Source organism: Malus sylvestris, chromosome 1 (genome assembly GCF_916048215.2).
Source record: "Malus sylvestris chromosome 1, drMalSylv7.2, whole genome shotgun sequence".
Classification (NCBI taxonomy): Eukaryota; Viridiplantae; Streptophyta; class Magnoliopsida; order Rosales; family Rosaceae; genus Malus; species Malus sylvestris.
The window spans coordinates 26,039,610-26,057,543 of NC_062260.1; the positions used below are offsets into that span (position 1 = coordinate 26,039,610).

Consider the following 17,934-nt stretch of genomic DNA (forward strand, 5'->3'; position numbering starts at 1 on the left):
CATGATCACGTCGAATCCTTATGAAAATGAATCCAGAACAAAATCGCGCTAAAGCTAGGGCGTCACCCGTAAGTAGCGCGTTGTGTGGCCCGAGCACAGTGATAAGTGAGCAAGGGTCGCTGTATCTCCATCGGCACCCGGATGCAGTGTTAAATGAGCAAGGGGGCCATAGAAACTTCTTTTCGAACGACTCCACTCAAAGTTGTTTGGGAGCATATGCTCCCATCAACTTTACACGAGACACACAAAAGAAGTACTGTGATCCTATTAGACGGGGAAGGGTGAAGAAGCTATGACAGAAGGGTAGAGTTCAAGAGAGCAAAATGCGTTTAGGAACGTGGAATATAGGAACCTTAACGGGAAAATCTATGGAAGTAGTGGAAGTTATGGTGAGGAGAAGGATAAATATTATGTGCCTACAAGAAACTAAGTGGGTTGGTAGTAAGGCAAAGGATCTAGAAAACTCAGGGTTTAAACTTTGGTATTCGGGCACAAATAGAACGAGAAACGGTGTTGGCATCATCGTGGACAAGACCTTGACACAAGATGTTGTAGATGTCAAGAGGGTAGGAGATAGAATCATGGCAATCAAGATTGTAATAGGACAAGAACTTATCAATGTGATTAGTGTGTACGCACCTCAAGTAGGATTGGATACGAGTTCGAAGGAGAAATTTTGGGAAGACCTTGGAGACTTGGTGAAAGGAATTGCTCAGACGGAGAAGTTATTTATAGGAGGAGATTTAAATGGACACGTGGGCAGGGAGACATGCAACTATGGAGGTTTTCATGGTGGCCATGGTTTTGGGGAGAGAAACGAGGATGGGGAAGCTATCTTGGATGTTGCAATGACATATGATCTCTTCTTAGCCAACACCTTCTTTAAGAAGAGAGAAGAACATGTGATCACCTACAAGAGTGGGTCGTCAAAAACACAAATAGATTTTCTTCTAATGAGGAAAGGGGATCGTATAACTTGTAAGGATTGCAAAGTTATACTAGGAGAGGGCGTGGCTAATCAACATTGCTTGTTGGTGATGGATGTACATATCAAAAGAGTGAGACAAAAGAACAAGACTTGGAAGTGCCCAAGGACTAGATGGTGGAATCTAAAAGAAGAAAAACAAGCCATTTTCAAAGAGAAAGTAATCACCCAGTGTGTGTGGGATAGAGAGGGGGAAGCTAGCCAAATGTGGGATTACATGGCTAGTTGTATCCGAAAAGTAGCAAAAGAGGTATTAGGAAAGTCCAAGGGCTTTGCCCCACACCAAAAGGAATCTTGGTGGTGGAATGAGGAGGTACAAACAAAGGTGAAGGCTAAGAAGGAATGTTGTAAAGCTTTATACAAGGATAGGACTGATGAAAATGGTGAAAGGTCTAGAAAAGCGAAGCAAGAGGCGAAGAAAGCTGTGAGAGAAGCTAAGTTAGCGGCTTATGACGATATGTATAAACGACTAGATACCAAAGAAGGAGAGTTGGATATTTATAAACTAGCTAGAGCAAGGGAAAAGAAGACAAGGGACCTAAACCAAGCGAGGTGCATCAAGGATGAGGATGGAAAAGTTCTTGCTACAGAGAACGCGGTTAAAGACAGATGGAGAGGTTATTTTCATAATCTTTTCAATGAAGGACATGAAATGAGTGATTCTTTAGGGGAGTTGAGTAACTCAGAAGAGTGCAGAAACTACTCTTTTTATCGTCGAATCCGGAAGGAAGAAGTGGTTGTAGCTTTGAAGAAGATGAAGCATAGAAAAGCAATAGGCCCAGACGATATACCAATTGAAGTGTGGAAAGTTTTGGGAGAGACAGGTATAACATGGCTCACTGACCTTTTCAATAGGATTTTGAAAACGAAGAAGATGCCAAATGAGTGGTTAACGAGCACTTTGGTGCCTATCTACAAGAATAAGGGCGACGTACAAAATTGCATGAACTATAGGGGTATTAAGCTAATGAGTCATACAATGAAGCTCTGGGACAGAGTCATTGAGCATAGATTGAGGCAAGAGACACGAGTTTCGGACAACCAATTCGGGTTCATGCCAGGGCGCTCAACCATGGAGGCAATCTATCTCTTACGAAGATTGATGGAAAGATATAGAGATGGGAAAAAGGATTTACACATGGTCTTTATAGATTTGGAAAAAGCGTATGATAGGGTCCCAAGAGACATTCTTTGGAGGATTTTAGAGAAGAAAGGAGTACGAGTAGCATATATCCAAGCTATAAAGGATATGTATGAAGGAGCAAAGACTGCCGTAAGAACTCATGAAGGACAAACTGAAAGCTTTCCCATAACTGTAGGATTACATCAAGGCTCATCCTTAAGTCCTTACCTTTTTGCGTTGGTAATGGATGAGTTAACAGGACATATTCAAGATGATATTCCTTGGTGTATGCTTTTCGTAGACGATATAGTGTTGATAGATGAAACTCAGGAAGGGGTAAATGCAAAGCTTAACCTTTGGAGAGAAGTGTTGGAATCTAAAGGTCTTCGCCTAAGCCGATCAAAGACAGAATATATGGAGTGCAAGTTCAGTGCAAATGGAGGCCAAAACGAGTTAGGGGTGAGGATCGGAGATCAAGAAATACCAAAGAGCGACCGTTTTCGTTACCTAGGATCTATCTTGCAAAAGAACGGAGAATTAGATGGAGATCTCAACCATAGAATAAAAGCTGGATGGATGAAGTGGAAGAGTGCATCCGGCGTGTTGTGTGACCGACGTATGCCACTGAAGCTCAAGGGAAAATTTTATAGGACGGCAATAAGGCCGGCGATGCTGTATGGCACAGAATGTTGAGCGGTGAAGCATCAACACGTACACAAAATGGGTGTAGCGGAGATGATGATGCTTCGTTGGATGTGTGGGCATACGAGAAATGATAAGATTAGGAATGAGGATATCCGGGGTAAAGTAGGAGTAGCCGAAATTGAAGGAAAGATGAGAGAAAATCGGTGACGGTGGTTTGGACATGTGCAAAGAAGGCCTACTGACGCTCCGATTAGATGATGCGACTATGGGACAGAGGTTCAGGGCCGAAGGGGTAGAGGAAGACCTAGGAAAAATTTGGAAGAGACTCTAAGAAAAGACTTAGAGTACTTGGATCTAACGAAGGACATGACACAAGACCGAGCACAATGGCGTTCTAAGATTCATATAGCCGATCCTACTCGGTGACTTGGATTTTCCAAGTCTCCAACCGAGAAGTTTTCCTCACTCAGGAAATTAAGGGAACACTACCTCAACCTACATGATCCACTCACAAAGCTTCAACAAAAGAAAATTCAAAGAACTTAGCGAAGAAGGCTTTGGTGTGTTTAACACAATACGTTGAAATGAAGGAAAGTTTATCTACAAATATGTACATATACATGAGTCAAAATAAACAAACAAGAGGGAGCCTTCACAAAGGTTGCTTAGGAGAAGTCTCAGCAGTCGGTAGAGCCCCAGAAAGAGAAGGCACCGGAGGGGGATCATTCGGAGCCTCAGTACTGGACAGAACCCTAGAAGGAGGAGGCATCAGAGGTTGATCATTTGGAGCTTCATTACGCGGTACAGCCCCAGAAGACGAAGGCAATAAATGCCTTTGGAACAAACCCACAAATCTCTTATAATCAAGTAAAACCTGACCATCAGATTCCTTCATCTGGTCAAGCTTCCTCTTCATGTTTGTAGCATAGTCATGTGCGAGCCGGTGCAACTGTTTATTCTCATGCTTGAGCCCTCTAATCTCCTGTTTGAGACTCATCACTTCAGCCGCCAATGATTCAACTTTGTGGGTTCGAGCAAATAGGCGTTGGGCCATATTAGACACAGCGGTCATATCATTCTTCATCACGGAATACCCAACGGTAAGAGGACCAGTAGGGGAGACGAAGGATGGGCGTCATATGTTGTCTAGAGAAGGCGGGGCTGCCTCTTCAACAAGGTTCAAGTCAAAACGACGGTCGGAGGGGCCAGACATTTTTCAAAGGTGTTGAAGAGAGAAGAGGTCGGACAAATCAAGATCTTAGAAGTGCAAGAATGGAGCTTCTACTGGTGGAGATTCAAGTGTGCTTTGGAACTTAATGCCAGCCCCTATAAAAATTTGCACTCGACGGAGCTTCAGAAATCGAAGAGGCGTCTGCTCAGAAATCGAAGAGGCGTTTGCTTTCTCAAAAGCTGGGCTGCTCAGAGACCACGAGGGTCGATCTCAGAAATCGAAGAGACGTCTGCTTTCTCAAAAGCTGGGCTGCTCAAAGACCACGAAGGCCGATCTCAGAAATCGAAGAGGCGCTTGCTTTCTCAAAAGCTGGGCTGCTCATAGACCACGAGGGCTGATCTCAGAAATCAAAGAGGCACCTACTTTTCCAGCCTTGTCAGCACCTGTCACACGCACACTCAGCTTTGCGGAAATTATGGGCATTCTGTCAAAGACTTCTGGTGAAGTAGAAAGCACATGAGTCTTACTGTTCAATCACCCACTTCCCACACGCAACAGTAGCTCATGGGTACCATAGATAACTTTGCCAAAGTTCTCTGCCAAAGTTGAGCACATGAAGCTTGCAGCTCCCACTACATCGCTCTGACCAAGAAGGGTAAAAGAATAGCAAAGAAACAACACTAACAAAGTTTAGACACATAAATTTTGAAGGTCTAACTACCATATTATTACCCACAAGGGTAAAGGAACAGTACCACTGCTGGATAATTGGAAAGTCCTTGTATGTCAACCTCTGTGCTTCGTGGCAAGGTAGACTAGCAAACATGCCCAACCTTTACTCACATTCGAGAAAACACTCCCAACAAGATTGCTTGCTCCAAAATCGAAGAGGCACCGTCCTCCGAATCTCGAGAGCCAAACTCCCAACATGACTACTTTCTCAAAAATTGAAGAGAGGGTAAAGGAACAGTACCATTACTGGATAATTGGAAAGTCCATGTGTGTCAACCTCTGTGCTTCGTGGCAAGGTAGACTAGCAAACATGCCCAACCTTTACTCACATTCGAGAAAACACTCCCAACAAGATTGCTTGCTCCAAAATCGAAGAGGCACCGCCCTCCGAATCTCGAGAGCCAGACTCCCAACATGATTACTTTCTCAAAAATCGAAGAGACACCGCTCTTCGAATCTCGAGAGCTAGACCCCCAGCATGATTGCTTTCTCAAAAATCGAAAAGGCATCGTTCTCCGAATCTCGAGAGCCAAATCCCCGATAGGATTGCTTGTTCGAAAACCGAAGAGGCAACACTTTCCCAACTGCAAGAGCCGGATGGCAGCTCCCACTACCGTGCTATGACCAAGCAGGGTAAAGGAATAACATTACTACTTGTTGTTAAGGAGACTCCTATATATGTCGACCTCCATCCCCAACGGATAGACAGACCTGCAAAAATGCTCAACCCTTCCTCATATCTGAGAGGGCACTCTCAACGAAGCCTTTCGAAATATTCAGCTTTCTTTCCCCCCGATAATACCTCTGCAAACAAGCTATACTAGAGCAAGAATATCTCATATCATCAGGGTTAAAAGTAAGAGTATCCCATATCATGCTTTTTCCCTGTCTTTTCCTTTGGCCTTGTTCTTACTTGCAAGACAAGGAGAAAGAGAGCAATCAGTCAGCACTTGAAATCAAACTTCCAACCAGGAACTGACTGCCTAGAACTTACTTACCTGGCATTGCTCTCGAGTACTCATCTTCAACATCTTATGCTTCCAGGGAAGATACCGCATCTGTCTGAGGAACAGATAGAGCAAGTGAGAAGGATACAAGGAAGCATGTGGAGACAAGCGTAACATCACACGTGCCGATACATCCATTACTCTGTCAAAGCAAAAGTATCCCATATCAACAAGGTCGAACGTACTCTAGATTTGATGGACTTGTTTTGACCCTCAAATTCTTCAGTCGGCCTTATACTCTGGAGGAAACCAGAAAACCCTCCAGCTCAGTTCAAGAATAAGCCTGTGGAAAGTTACTTCTTCAAAAGCAAAAGTATCCCATATCATCTCTTTTCGTTTTTCTTCTCTTTATCCTTCATACTGCCTGCAAGATAGGGAGAATGTGAACAATCAGCCGGAGCTCTGATTGCTTACCTTGTCTGTCACCTCTTTCAGCAGATCCCCTAGCTCGGCGACTTGGAGGACTCCTACTACATGGTTTGTATCGCGCTTGACCAAGCCTGAAACTACAAGTAAGCTTTAAGTGAAATTGATACATTACCTTGTGCATCTCTACCAGTTAAAGATACCACTCATGGATGGAGGAAGAGTACTTCCAGAGAAGATGCCACATCTACCTATGAAACAGATAAGGCAAGTCAAGACGATACCACACTCCGATACTTAGAAGTTTCGTGATTACGAGATCATTCTCCCACAATATTTCCTAATGTCATTTGTACTAAATCATTCACCTGTACTCACTAAAGGAGAGCTTGAACCTATGTACTTGTGTAAACCCTTCACAATTAATGAGAACTCCTATATTCCGTGGACGTAGCCAATCTGGGTGAACCACATACATCTTGTGTTTGCTTTCCTATCTCTATCCATTTATAATCCACACTAATGACAGGAGCAATCTAGCGAAGATCACAAAAAGCGACCGTTTTTGCTACCTAGGATCTATCGTGCAAGAGAACGGAGAATTAGACGGAGATCTCAACCATAGAATATAAGCTGGATGGATGAAGTGTAAGAGTGCATTCGGCGTGTTGTGTGACAGTCGTAGACCACTGAAGCTCAAGGGAAAATTTTATAGGACGGTAATAAGGCCAGCGATGTTGTATGGCACAGAATGTAGGGCGGTGAAGCATCAACACGTACACAAAATGGGTGTGGCGGAGATGAGGATGCTTCGTGGGATGTGTGGGCACACGAGAAAGGATAAGATTTGGGAATGAGGATATCTGAGGTAAAGTAGGAGTAGCCGAAATTAAAGGAAAGATGAGAGAAAATCAGTTCCGGTGATTTGGACATGTGCAAAGAAGGCCTACTGACGCTCCGGTTCGAATATATGACTACGGGATAGAGGTTCAGGGCCGAAGGGGTAGAGGAAGATATAATGGTAAGTTGAAGTTGCATATCATTTTTTTTTAATTCACGAAATTCATTATCTTGCTATCCTGACAATTAGTAGTGTCTGACAACTGGTGAAGTATATGAATATGTGTGGAAGTTTGAATTATACAGATGAAAGTGAACTTTAACAACTCTAACTTAGATTTTTTATTAATTTCTTTCATTTGTGTTCGACTATTTTACTTTTTTGGTATATAAGTACAACTATAGATTGAAAACCACGTAAATTACCAAATAGCCAAGAAATTGTTTGTGTTAGAACATAACATGATGCAAAGCTCAAAATTTGGGCACTTAGATATATGTTTTTTTTTTCAATTACAATCAGTCAACATGAAAGTTCAATTGGATTTGTTCTGGTCTCCAATAATTTTTCTTTGTTTGGTTACCGATTAATTTATGTGGCGAGAATTTAGTTTTTGCTTTTCTGCCTATGTATATATGATTTGAAATGGACAGTTCAATTTGCTATATATATAAATTTGTAGTCGAAGAGTTCGAAGGAGAGGTGAATTAGAAACAATGGGGGAAAAAGTGATGGAGTTGAGGAGTTGAGAGTTAATGAGGTATACTTGAATTTTTGTATGATGTCCTTGGTATTGGGAGATCATTGAGACTAACTATCTGGTTGATTAATCACTAATTTGATCTATTTGTGCTTGGAAAATTAGCTACTTGAACAAGTACTGAACACTTTTTATGTTTTTTTTATTAACTGTTGAAATAGGTGCCTGCCCTGCAGGACACATACTTTGCCTTCTTAACTACAAGGGCAAAATATGTGTGCATTGCATGTTGTTTCTGTTTCTTATGGAAACATAATTTTTTTGGCAACCATGTCTTTGTGATCAAGAACGTTCATTTTCTTCCTACTAATTGTGCAATGTCTTTACATGTCAACTCAGTTGAATGTGTATAAAAGTCAAACTACTTATCTTATCTACTCCATTCACTCATGTGTCCCTCTGTTCATTCATGATTGTGTTGAATTTATTTAAGTTAAATGTGTCTTATTCACGCAGTTACGCCTGAAACAGTGGTTCCCGCCGCAACGCGCGGTCTTATTTTCTAGTCTATACTAAAGTAGGGGGGAGGGCAGGCACTATTCACGTTTGTTTTGATTTTGCTTTATTTACAACAATGTCAGCCGAATGTGGTTGGGTTGGGGGGTAATTCTCAAAAATTCAAATGGTGATTTTGTCTTTTGAGGTCAATTCCTCCCCCATCGATTTTGCTTTATTTACAACAAAACCGTGGGATTTGGGGCTGGGTTGGAACGTAGTTATTAAAAGTTAGGAGGGTAATTTTGTCCTGTGCATTTGAGACGGATTAGGGTGGGTTTAGGTTTTGCTGTCATTCAGTGCGGGTTTCGGGGATGGCAGGCCATGCTTCCTCTGAGAGATGGATAGAGACAGACGGAGCAAGAGAGAGAGGGAAAGGAAGGAGTGGGGATCTCAGCACCATTGCTGCAGATCCTCGATTTCATGAGAGTGGGAGAGGGGGGACAGTCAGAGAAAAGCATGGGGGGCCTTCGGGACTCGCAGACCCCGCAAGAACGACACAGACGGTCTCGCCTCCGTCGTCTTACTCCTCATTTCTCTGTCTCTGGAATCGATCTATCTATTCGAAGAGGATCGATAGTTCTGAAATGGTATTTAGATTGGTAAGGTTTGTGCGTGTGCGGTTGATGATCGTGGAAGCCAGCGACACCCAGACTGCAACATCGAATCCTCTCCGATCCTTATTCCCAAAAGCTCTCCCTCTGATTTGTCATCAGGTAAGAAGGAACCTACTGACCTCAGATTGGATGATAAACGTGAAGAAATCACACTGACCAAACCGTGAGCATCAAAGATTGATTCTTTTTTTTTTCCTTCAATATAAAAAAAAACTTCAATTTTTTCGATTTCTTCGAATTTTTATTTTATTTTTTCTAAATTTTCTGTTCATGGTTTTTTTTTCCTTTTCTTTTCAGGAATTCAACAAGCCCAGAGGTTGAAAACCACTGAGAAGAAAAGATCTCTCTCGATCTACTTTAAAGTGATTGAAAATTGGGTTTGGTGATTTTTTTTTGCTGTTTTTGTATGTTTTAGCTATTAATTGCCTTATAGAGGTTTTTTTGTTACGAACTGAAAAGGGTTTGAAGGCTGCTGCTTTACCATTCGATTTGCAGATTCCATGTTGCATGTGCTGCTTTATTGCAATTTTTTAAATTCATGTATGAGGTACAAGGAAGATAAACGACTAAAAACCAAGTTGGCCTGCAGGGTTATCTGTATTTTTGTTATATCGATAATTCTAGGACTTATCATATCATGTTCGTAACTTGATGCTCTGGGCATCTTCTCCTACAATTAATAGTTGCACCTTAATTTGATCGACCAAATTTGGTGAAACACCAGACAAACAGAAATCCATGCATATAGAGCCAACTGCACTGAAGCATACAACAACAACAACAAAGCCTTTTCCCACTAAGTGGTAGCATCCTCCTGATTGCATGCATCAAAAGCATTGCAACCGTAGATCCTGGAAATTATAAAAATTCATCTAGTCAAGAGACAATGTGATAGTTGTGGGAAGGTGATTATGCAACCAATAATCTAAGATATTCCTCACAAATTTGCGATTCCATCATAATTTCACACAAAAAAAGATCAAATTTTGATTCAAACATCAAACAAAACAATCCCATTTGTTACAGATCGGACCAACCAAATAAAGAATCTATTAATATGATTTTCAACCCAACTATAAAAAGGAGCTTCATAACAGCACAATCAATATCATTTCAACCCAACTGAAAGGAAACTAATTGTATGCCATAAATTCCATGGGTTATTTGATTTTGCAGATTAAAAAGAATTGAAGAATACTGAAAATTACTAAACCCCATAACATATCATCAGTGAAGAATTAATTATTATAAACTCAAGCTTTGATAGTTAAATGTTAAGAATCAGTAATGATAATATTGACCCTTTTTTAATTTTATAATACCTCATCTATAAACTGGGACACCTTGTGCTTAAACAGCTTCAGTTCTATAAACCGGACTTCTTGAAGAATTTAGCGGATCTGCAATAACATTAAATGAATGCATTAAAACCTTTATCTATTACCTGCCAAACCACTCATTGAGCACCCAAAAAAAATGGTGATATTAATATAGAAGATAAGGATAAAAAAGATTTAGTGAGTAATGACACGCCAATTACATGTCCAGACACCCCCCGATGTGAAAGCAAGTAAAAGTGACACTATACTATAGGTTTCATTGTGAAGAGAACTTGTATAAAGAAAGGTAATCACTTCAAAACTTATTTCCATTGATAAACATCAAAATTAATTTTGCATGAGACATATTTCCAGTTTATTTAGAATGACACCAAGAGATTTACTCCATACGATTTACAGCCAAACAAATAGCATAAGATAAAGAAAACATCTGTGTTTCTCATTCTGACTTCGCCAAATGGCCTAAACTATGAGAAATTATCAAATTTGGTTCTAATTATTATTGTTAGGGCAAGAGTTTTGCTGGATGGAGCCCATTCCATCCAAGTTCTAATTATAATTGTTGTAATACACAGAGTTCAGTGCAGAGGAGTTTGATATATAACAATTAAAATTCACATAAAATTCGGTTTCCATGTAAAGAGTTCACGTTTGTAGAAGCAAAGCCTCAACAATAACTGACCTCGCCGACAACATTATATTGTTATCCTGAGGTGCACCACTAATCCTCGCAGGCGAGTCTTGTTGCAGCCTCTTGAAATCTCTCATTAGCCTCTTCCTTGTAGGAGTTGACATCACTAATTTGTTACCACCTATATATCATCAAACCAATTTAATAAACCCTATTTTAAGATTAACTATGTGCTGAGCGCAAAACAATTTCATCTTTTTTTTTTCCAACACCTATCAAAATATCAAAAACCACTTGAAATATACCAATGATAAGTCAACAATCAAAATACTCACATAATAATTTTTAATTGATGGATAACCCAAAAGATAGATACGCAAACATACAATGGTCACAAAAGTAAGAGTAAAAAATCCAAACCTCAAGAATATGATAATATTACACCAAAGATGCATACTTAATTAAAAGTCCTGCCAAAGGAAAGTCAAAAACTAAAAGTCAGCAAAATAAAATTTAACAAAAGATTAAGTGCCAAAAGAAGTAATGCATACAATTTACCTATTTTATAATGAATCCAATTCATAAATATTTGGAGTGTAGGCGTTTCTTTCTAACAACACCCAACATATAATTCGTTAATAGATATAATTCATTCCATATATAATCATCCTAGGGTTATTGTGTTGCCCTCTTTGTGTTTTTCTTCTCCGAATAAACCTATGAAATGTCTGTCTAACTCAATACACAAAAACCAAGCATTATCAAAATGGTAAAACTTAGGTTTCTGCATACAACCCAATAATATCAATCAAATTTTCCTCTGTATTTAAAGTAATTTCATCCCAAAAAGCAACATAGCAAACCTGCACCCATACCGTACTCATAAGAATATATAACTTCTGTAGCTAATTAGTAATACAGCTACCACCTAAGTTCCTTTGTGAAGAAAAAACATTAACAAAAACTAAAATTTTAAGGGGAAAAAATGAAACTTTTTTCTCCTGTAAGGGACCATACCAGCACCCGATTCAATTGAGGATTTTTACAAATCCAAAACTATAAAAAAAATTGAGAAATAAATTAAAAGTAAGATCGATGAACACCATACCTTGAAAACGGTAAACATGCAAAGTTCTTCGAGACCAATCCCAATTTGCCTGCCGTAGACTGACGACACAGAAGAACGTAACATTCCATCCTAATTTCATAAGTTTCTCAGTAAACAAAAAAGGCAAAAAAGATTGAAAGAAATGTCATATGTCAGGTATCTTTCCCTTTGAGATACAAATAATTTACATAGCAAAAGAAAAATGGACTTGCAAAAATATAAACCTTCTTGAGTTGAACATTCTTGATTTTCTCTTGATGACTTGCATGATCAAAAATCAGGGGTCCAAAAAACCTTCAAAATGATAAATAAAAAAATTATGTCCTCCATATCATATTTAGTAGTAACAAAAGAAGCAATGCAAAACTGTCTCTAAGAACCAAGTTAGCATCCATAGGCACAACCCAACAGTCTCAAGAATTTTGTTCCAAGTATAGTCTACCTTTCATTTTCAAAATAAAACATCTTCATCTACCAGGTAAATGATAAACATAATAAAGAATTTTGTAATCGAATATATATATATATATATATAAGTACACTTTTGGATTGGAAGAATTTCTTCTTGGATAATAAAATTGCAGGGTAAAACATACTTGAACCATTTCACTGACGAAGTTGAAACCTCCAGGTCCATAATGATGGATTCACTAATAACCTGTCAAGTTTTGGTATGAAGGAAGCAGAATATGAACATTATGTAAGGTCATAGTATTAAGTTTTCTCTATTAAGTTTGGAAATATATGTACACGTGTATGTATTTATGAATGTATGTATCAGACCGGTTGTCCAGCGCAAGCAAAGGCAATGCCACCACAGGTTACAGATACAATAACAACCACAAAATCTGATATTAATCTACGATGCAACCAGTAGGTGAGTTCAAATTAGCATTTTTTGTTAAGAGAAGACCAATGAACTTAACAATACTGTAATGAGACGGTAAGTTTACCTGAAGTCTAGTTGCAGCACCAGATATTTTTATTTAAAATTTGATACTATGAAGACATCGTCCTAATAATATTAAAACAAAGTTACATTTAGGACCGTTAAAATAAATAACTGGAGAATTATATTTTCCATGAAGTAATCTTACCTTGCGATCAATCAGTGTTGGTGTATCTTCTCCTCTATTATTATTATCCAAATTGAAAACATCATGTGGTTGAAACGACCTATTTATACTACAACAGAGTGAGAACAGGCCATAATGGCTAGATTCAATTGACAAAGAATATATAAAAAACTGTACTGAATTTTTAGAAGCATGTACTTTTCTTCTTTCGTCTCATTTTTCTTCAACTGTACTCTCGCAACTGTTTCCAGTACCGCCTGATCCACACAAAGATAGGTAAACAATGAAATTAGAAAGAATTACAACATATCACATTTGAGAACGAACCAAGTATGCATCAAAACATTAGATGGCACTATATTTGCGCTAGCAACCCATGAATTACAATAAGAAATAGTTCAATGTAAAGGTTTCAAATTCCTTGAATAAAACCGAATCAGATCTTAAGAAATGGTTCAATGCTAGATAAATTTGCTTAAAATTCACCTGCTGGGCAGCGACGCTGTTATTGAAACTTCCAGGATCAGTAGCTGCAAGTATAAGCAAGCAAGGGAAACAATAAATTTAATTTAAGATTGAAAACATGAATTAGCTAACAATAACAACTGCATTTAACAATTTAAGCATGATCTGATGGATTTTAAAGAATGAAATTCCACCACAACTTTTCTTAACAAACTTCTCATCTTTTCCTCTCATTGAAACACAAAATCCGAAGATCCTGAAAAATTTATTCTCTTTTCGTTTCGGGCTTCAACCTAAAACCCTAATTTGAACCAAAATGCATAGAAAGAGGAAGCACATCGGATCTAATACAAACCTTCGTTCTGATCATTCTCTTTGAACTCGTTGAATTATATTAAACTACATATAGGGAGAGGGAAAATAAAATTGCCCACGCGCTGCTGTGGGTTTTGAAATCGTAATGCAGGACATACTATGAATATTTTCGACAGAAAGACACAAATTATTTAGATTCAGTTCACATGAACATACTGTGCATAATGAAGAGAGCGTATATTTGAAAGTTTGAATTAATGAAACATGCAACAACAAAATATACTGTTTTTACCCCCCCAGGTCCTATAAAACAGAAGCATAAATGGAAAGGATGTTAATTTAAGCTTTATGTCTTTTCACTTCCGCTAAACAATCTAATTTCCGCTGTCCTACATCACAAAACAAAAAGAAGGTTACCTAAGAATTGATGCATTCATCTTCTAAACATGCAACAGAAAAGCACTCATGCATAAAAAAGGGTACATTGGAAATAAATAGATCAACTTAAGTGCTAACAGCCAATCAACAAATTGAACATAATTTGAAGTTTTAGTAGAATGAGTTAAGAAAAAGGAAGCTTGGTTTCCGCATGAAAGAAAAGATCCGCTTGAAATGGTAGTCTTTCAAGATGTTCTGGTATTTATGCGAATTCTGAAATGCTATAAATGTAAAAGTTACCTGAAAAGCTTTTTCTGCGTTGGTTTCTGTAATCACTCCTACTGCAGCATTTGTAGCCAATATCATGAGAATAACCTGTGCCCCATTAATTTCAAACGATAAATCTTTATTAAGTGTCTAAGACCGAGTTGTATCCCATGTGCTTAATCAACAACAAACATACAAAACAGTTATCATATATCATAAAATTCCAAGTCTTAACTTGTAAAGTTTCAAGTGCTCAACAAATTTCGAACAATGTATGTTTCAATACTTGAAAAAAAAAAAAGACATGCATCAAAGACTTTTAAGTGGAAAAAATATGCATTGGCTGAAATATAGATAATTAGGATTTAAAATGTTAAAAATTTTCTTTTTGGCTCACTAATTAGATGCAAAAGTGAGATTGTATGAACAATTTTACACCCGGAAACATGAAGTACACAGAATCACAACTGATCTAACAATGAGAAAGTATATAAGATGAAACACTAACAGAAGGCTAAAACACTCTTTTAATTGATTTAACAATAGGCTAATAAGATTAACTAAACCATTAGAGACTGCAACAATGAGAAAGTCTGAAGATTAAGGTTATTGTTGAATATCCTTGAAAAACATTTTCAGTAAATCTGTTCAGGAAAATATAGAAACTTATGATGCTATGCAATTCCATCATCCAGGATAGCACATATTTACTTGGAATCCAACCTTAAGCCAACATTTTTCTATCTATAGCATCCATCATACCTAACACATTTCTCAGTAGGGGCACATGAACAATCATAATTGAGATTTCATAAGTTTATTTTTTCTTAACTATAATGAAATTTATAAAACAATTTTAGCAATACTCGAGTCTAGATAATGGAGTTTGTTTGTACCATACTTGACCAATCCCGAAACTACTGAGCACCGGTCAACGTTATACCGTCAAGGATCCAGAAGAGCTTCCCTTCAACCAGGAGGCCAATCATAGCGCGACACGTGTCGACATCAGAAGTCAATCATATCGCGACACGTGTCAACATCAGAAGCCAATCACAACATGACACGTGTCAATGTCAGAACAAAACTAGAAACTCTCTTCTATAAATAGGGGTCATACTCCCACAATAATCTCTAATGTCATTTTGTACTAAACTATTCACTAGAACTCACTAAACCAGAGCTTGAACCTATGTATTTGTGTAAACCCTTCACAATTAATGAGAACTCCTCTACTCCGTGGACGTAGCCAATCTGGGTGAACCACGTACATCCTGTGTTTGCTTCTCTGTCTCCATTCATTTACGTACTTATCCTCGCTAGTGACCGAAGCAACCAAGCGAAGGTCACAAAACCTGACACTTTCTGTTGTACCAAAGTCCTCGCTGATTTTGTGCATCAACATTTGGCGCCGTCTGTGGGAAACACACTTATTCCTACTCTCTACAGCTCTGTCAAGCTGGTTTCTACCATTCGTACACTTTCTTTTGGCCAAGCATCTCTCTCCGACATGGGGAGCGAAAGAAGCCACAACACACAGAATGACACCCCTGCTGGACCTAGTATGAAGCAACGAAAGCAGGAAGAAAATAGAGTTACTCTGCAAGCTAAAGTCGATGAGCTAGAGGTTCAGAACAACAAGATAGCGATGAAGAATGAAGTCCTCCAGGAACAATATGAAAAACTTTTCGAGATGCTTCACGAGGCTAGGCAGGCTCAAACACACAAGCTCGTCGCCTCTGTCGAGGTCAACAATCAACTGAATGCCCCCCAACACGGAGGGTCGCCGATATCCGACACGGACATCCCTGATAAGGATCGAGTTACACATCAATGTGATAATCAACATGAGACTTCTCTCAACCCAGCTGCTTCAACCCGAAGCAGGAGAAGTAGAGGAAAACACCTCCTCACAGAGGGTGTGGAAGGATCAAAAGCTGTCTATCGCGATTGTCGAGACTTCCTAAAGCAACGTCGAGAGAATCCCATCCACATAAGCTCGAAGATCAATGACCCAAGAGTTTCTGAAAGACTCGGTCCTCTTCCACGACCCAGGCCAGCCGCCAATCTAGAGAGGGGGCAACAAGTCCCAGAAGAATATGAAGGTACTGGGGACTCGGAAACATTCCGACATACTCACTCTAGAAGTCAGTGTGGCGAGTCCAAAGAAAGATCACGCTATCTTGATCAAACTTTCCTACTTCCAAGAGGCGATGGGGGCTTAAAGAAGAAAACTTCGGTGGTGCACGACTCCGCTCAGGACCCCTTGTCCTGCAGCTCCTTGAGGAAGTAAACAAGCTGAAGGCTGAACGTCAAGCCGAGATACCTGACTGGAACCAACCCAGGCCTGGCCCTCTCACAAGAAGGATCCTCAACACTCCCCTCCAAGCGAAGACAAAGCAGAAGCTTGATTTACAGCTCTATACTGGAAGGGAAGACCCGATTGAACACTTTAACCTCTTTGAGTCCACCATGGTATACCGGGGACACACCGACGAAGAACGGTGCCTTCTCTTCCCCTCCACCCTCTCTGGCGGAGCTTTAAACTGGTATTGCCGTCTTCCACCTGAGACAGTAGACTCATTTGAAGAGTTGAGGAAGCTGTTTGTCTCTCAACACATCTTCCAGACCGATCGCTTGCATTCCGCAGATAACTTGTACACTATTCACCAGAAGCCGGACGAGTCATTACGAAAGTACGCTGGCCGCTTCAGCCATGAGTATTCTCGCTGCGCTGAGGCAGATGATAAGACCGCCCTCAAGGCTTTCACGGCAGGCTTACGTGACTGTTTCTTTAAGTACATGATCAATGCCAACACTTGGAAGACTTACTCTGAGGTGATGACACAAGCTTACAACCATGCCTCCGCCGAGGCAAGGACATATCAAGGGAAACCCCCTACAGTCACCCCTTATCAGCAAGTAGGGAGTGGAGGCCAGATCCAACCGAATGAAAAGACCTCAACCTTCCAAATGGTAGCAGCACACCCCCTGCCTCATTTAATGCTTCGCCAAGTCAGCAGACATATCAATCTCAGGGCAAAAGGAAAGACTTCCATCCTCACCAATCTCATTTTAATAAAAAGAATAAGGGGCACTATAGCGATAACTCAGGATATCGTCACAATAATGCCCGCCCCCAAGCAGTCAACGCAGTGGGCCAATCACGTGTCAAGACAGGCCCTACCCCGAGGTATGAGACATACACCTCTTTGAATGCTACATGTGCTGCCATCTACCCCAGTATAGCTCACCTGATACCAAAGCCAAAGCCAAGACAGCCAGATTACAAGTCCACGAAGAACACGGGCATGTTTTGCTGCTACCACGAGTATAATGGCCATGATAGTGAGAAGTGCATTATCCTCCGTGACCATATTGAAGCTTTGGCACGTGAAGGAAAAATTGATCAGTTCCTCCTTCACCCTCCAAGGGATAACCGTAACCAACGCCAGGTGAATGTGATATATTCCATAAGCGGCGGCACACCCATGTCTGAATCTTCCAATAGGGCCATGAAAAGCAGTGAACGAACTTTGAGACTTGGCCATCAAGTGTTTCATGTGGAAGACATCAGGGGAGGCAAGTATCAAAAGCCTAACTGGGATCCAA

General features: G+C 39.8%; 1 protein-coding gene and 2 long non-coding RNA genes across 3 annotated transcripts in view; 2 read left to right on the forward strand and 1 right to left on the reverse strand.

The window, feature by feature from the left end:
• LOC126627312 (disease resistance protein RPM1-like) overlaps window positions 1-17,934 on the forward strand; it is a 111,978-nt gene that overhangs the window by 76,958 nt on the left and 17,086 nt on the right. The window lies entirely within an intron of this gene.
• LOC126627683 (uncharacterized) lies at window positions 9,046-9,330 on the forward strand. Its single transcript, XR_007625111.1, has 2 exons — window positions 9,046-9,124; window positions 9,238-9,330. It is a non-coding gene; the product is annotated as an uncharacterized LOC126627683 (long non-coding RNA).
• LOC126627689 (uncharacterized) lies at window positions 9,542-10,890 on the reverse strand. Its single transcript, XR_007625112.1, has 3 exons — window positions 10,765-10,890; window positions 10,065-10,142; window positions 9,542-9,593 (listed from the first exon to the last, which is right to left on the reverse strand). It is a non-coding gene; the product is annotated as an uncharacterized LOC126627689 (long non-coding RNA).